Raw genomic sequence first — 4,341 nt, 5'->3', positions numbered from 1 at the left:
GTATGAATGGCACATGAGTGATCAGAAGGCGAATAATCTTTCAGAATCTTTTTTTTCTAGATTTTCCTCCTTTAAAATTGTGCGTCCTATATTCCGGAGCGTCTTATACGGCGAAAAATACGGTATATATATATATATATATATATATATATATATATATATGCATATAGAAAATACTTTTAACATGAAATCCTCCTCAACTTTATTTTATTTTTTATTTAATTGAATATCTGTTTACTGGTGTACAAATCTAAAGGATCATATCAATAAATGATTATGGGATGTCCAATTGCAAAAAAAAAAAAACAGACAATTTTGACAGACTGTGCAAGTGTTAATTGCAAGCGAATTTGTATCACCTGTGCGCTTAAGTTTGGGCATATATAAGGGTGTTGTCTAACTTGCTTTTTCTTTTTGGTCTTTTTTTATTATTCTTCTTCTTCTTGATGTGGCTGTTGTTTTGTGTGTTATCCTAATTAGTCTATGTTGCTGCATTTAATAGTTTGCTTACCCTTTAGTACAACAGCTGCTTTTTTTTGTAACTTTGAATGTTTTACAGTCCATTTTGCAATTTTGAAGTCAATGTTAATGTTATGTTCTTGTGTTTGTGGCCATATTGTTTGTTTGCAAAATTCTGCCTTTATTGCCACTTGTTTGTCTGAATGTTTGTCCTGCATAAATATTTTCTAATCCAGTTTACCACCCTTGATGAGTCAAAATGGAATATTAATTTGGTAAGTATTTCTTGAATGCAATGTTTGTTGGGCCATTTTGAACTATTTTGGCTTTATATGGAAGTGTGGTTTTACATGTGTTTTGTTTGTTTTTAATTTTTGTCATGTAAATTTAGTGATTTTGTGTGTGTGTGTGTGTTTTATATATTTTAATGGGACCTTTTAACAAATGTTTCTTTTGAATAAAGTTGTTTCTAAAATGTTGTTTGTTTTTTGGAGGTTTGTTGGTATGTGATCTCCTTTCCAATCTCCCAGGACACACAGTTTAAAAAGTCAATTGTGATTGTTTTTAAGCTGTTCCTTGCTCTGAATTGTTTGAAAGGCTAAAAACAGCACAATTGTCTTGTTAAAACTCAGTTGTTTGATGCACCTAGTTGTGCGCCAAGGAGGACCTGCTATGTGCGGGTGAACTCTGTTTTATCAGTTGAAAAATGCACCGCACTTTTGCACAGTCCTCATTCAGGTAAGCATTTTTTTATTTTATTTTATTGGTGTATATTGCTTGTTTTGTTTCATGTGCAGCCATGCATGTGTGTATAGACATCAGCATCATCTGCACATGAAGCAAAACATGTATGTGTGCATTTAGATGTATGTACATAGAAAAGAGAAATTATAGGAAGAAATAGGGAAAGGGGGATTTTTGGACCATATTGCTTCACATGCTTCAAATTGAAAAGATTGCCTATTTGTTCCTATGATTTTTGATATCATGGGCTTGGCTACAAGGAACATTTATGGATGATATTGCTTCTGATTAAAGGAGGAACCTAGTGGGCCAAGATCTAAAATGCTATTCAAATCTGCAAAAACAGCCTGAAGGGATGGAAAAGCAAGAAAATGTTGGGCACAAAGTGGATTTGTCCTTGGAAGTTTGATATACTAGCACTATTTGTTTTGTGTAAACACCTAAATAATGCATACACGCCAGTATTTAATGAGCATTAAGTTAAGCAACAACACAACATCTGTTCATTTCCAAGAATGACTGACACTGCTTGTGAGCTTAGCAATCAATGTGGTTTGATGTTGTGCTTAGCAACCTATATCTCCTTCCATTACCATCAGGTGTGTTAGAATGAGTATTCAACTCAGCGGGACAACCTATTGACAACCTGTTCGGCCAGCAAGTGGAAGTGTGTTTGTATGCAATAGTGCTAAGATCAGGCAGCACAGCACAATGACAATAAACCTATACCATTACTACAAATGAACAGAGGAGTTGTGTGGCAGCAAATGTCGGACTATTTTAAAAAAAAGGAATAAAAACCATGACAATTTATTCAGAAAAGGACTATGTACATAATACATTCAAATCCCAATATGTGACAATGGGACCAAGGCAATGAGGGGGGTCAAGTAGCACTTTGGAGTGGAAACCATGCAGACATTTGTACTCAATACTTGTGGAAAAAATGAGAAAACATTGCTAAAGAATTGCTAAACAGAAACTGACATTACAAACCAGGCACAAAAACATTGCAGCAATATGAAACTATCAATAATGAGGATTACAAAAAATCACATCAATGCATACCATCCAAGCAAACTTACTCAATAACCCCCCCCCCCCCCCAATCAATACAGTTAAAGTAGTACTAATGAAAATGCATATGTATTTCTATACATTTAAATGTATTTTGACGTACACACAAGTGAAATCACTAAATGTTTGACTAAAGAGTTAAATATTTGATTTCTCTAAAGCCAAACTAGAATGAAATTTTAACCAGGTCACAAATGCTTGTTCACTTTTTTTTTTACATTCATACTATTGTGTGATAACATATTAGAAAGTGCTACTTAGTATATATCCAGCTTGATAGAAATGAGTTTGCAGTGTTGCAACCAAAAGAAAAGCAAGTTTGGGAATGAGTAGAATGTATATAAAAAAGTAGCACTTACACATAAAAAAATCAAGCATTAAAGATTCAAACTGACCTTTAACATTGACTGCACAGAACAGGGCGCAGTTGTACGCTAATCAATTGCTATCACCTCACCATTGAGTTTAACATCTCCTCCTGAGTCATGCAGCTGAAAATTCATCTCCTTAATTGGTGTATTTGAGATCTTTGCTCATTTTTACAGGAAACCGGCAGGCGAGTTCACTAGAACTCAGGCCCAACTCGCGGTAATAGAGCTTGCTGACCGGCGCATACCTAAGTGCGTTGAGCGTAGGCGCATTTCATTGATAAATCAGGGCCACAGACTTTGTTGGAAAAGCTGTATGGTTAGGGCCTTAGAGTCCTGCACAAGGTTGGGCTGGATTGTTAGTAAACTGAACTGACCCTTCGTGGCCAAGTGGCCAGGCTTTATTTTGCTGTTTGATTTATGTTGCCTGTTTTGTGTGAAAATAGTGTTAGTGAATAAAACGCTTGATGTACTTTTAACCTGCTGGCCCTGTTTCCTGTTTGAAACACCCACTGTTGCTACGGGCGATCTCACAATACCCATATTCTATTTATAAATTTTTGTACTTATGATCAAACATACACAGTTCTAAAAAGGTACTTTCTGCCATTATCTTTGTTGATTATACACAGTTCTGGTCTCATAATCCCCATGAAAAAGCCTCCTGGGTGAAATGTGGCGGGAACCGAGACAATATTTGTTATATGTGACATGTATAGCACAGAATTATGTGTTACCAACTAGCATAGGAGGTAATATGTTAGTTGAGGTTTTTGTATTGTTGGACCTTGTAAATCAAGGTTAATTTGTTTTAAAAATATTTATTGTTTTTTTCATATTTCTGACTACAAAAGCTTGTTCTTTCCCCTTTCTATCTTTGCTAGATGATATATGTAAAACAGTATAGGCTAGGCAATTATAACTTTCAAATCTAATAAGTTGAAACCTTCTTTTTGGTAAAGCATTCACTGTATGTTTAAACAGAGAAGGATAGATACATTTTCTGTTAACAAGCTCCTAAAGAATACACGCACCAGAAAGGGATATATTACAGGAACAAATCTCTTTACATTTCTTGATATCTCCTGATGAATTCAGTAGAGAGATCTCATTGTTCTGATTCTCCTTCGTTCTGCTGCACATTAACATTTAAAAAAACTTATCAATTGAGACTCTCTCACTCAGAATCAAGTCGTGGACCTGAGAACTGTAGGAGACCCTAAGAAAAGTAGGGGGTGAATTAGCCAGTTGTCAGCCACTTAACCATGAAACATTTTCCCTGGTTGGACCCCATTTGTGAAATCTCCTAATGAAAACTATTCAATAAAAAATGCCATGCCAGGAAATATAATTTAGACATTACCTGTAAAGAAGAAAATCAGAGCAGGCTTTGGTTTGGACCTTTAGACTGTCTTCCTGAAAATAGTCTTCCTGAAAAAGTCTGAAGTTCTCCCAGGGGAATTATGTCTGTTTTCTGCAAGAGTTAAATTTTATGGCCTGCTCATATTGCATTTACCTCTTAGTGTGAGTGGTTACAGCTTTTTCTAGTTACATAAAAATAAAAATTTCCACTACTTTGCATAACTTCTAAGAGTGAACCAGGAACTGTTGAAAGTTCAACCTTTTTATCTTGCAACCAAGAATGAACGAATTGATCCATAGGAACACAAAGACATCCAGGGTAATTTGTGAA

The 4,341-nt window shown here is 35.2% G+C and overlaps 1 protein-coding gene across 2 annotated transcripts in view; it reads right to left on the bottom strand.

Annotated features, from left to right (window-relative positions):
* LOC140339346 (uncharacterized) overlaps positions 1 to 4,136 on the bottom strand; it is a 78,871-nt gene extending 74,735 nt beyond the window's left edge. For both annotated transcript variants that reach the window (XM_072423996.1, XM_072423995.1), the window contains exon 1: positions 4,012 to 4,136. The gene's annotated coding sequence lies outside the window, so the exon portion shown is untranslated. The remainder of the gene's footprint in view (positions 1 to 4,011) is intronic.
* Positions 4,137 to 4,341: the final 205 nt, after the last annotated feature.

This window comes from Pyxicephalus adspersus, chromosome 10, assembly GCF_032062135.1.
Source record: "Pyxicephalus adspersus chromosome 10, UCB_Pads_2.0, whole genome shotgun sequence".
In the NCBI taxonomy this organism is placed as follows: domain Eukaryota; kingdom Metazoa; phylum Chordata; class Amphibia; order Anura; family Pyxicephalidae; genus Pyxicephalus; species Pyxicephalus adspersus.
The sequence above is the reverse complement of the archived record's forward strand: the minus strand, read 5'-3'. Positions and strand labels throughout refer to the sequence as shown.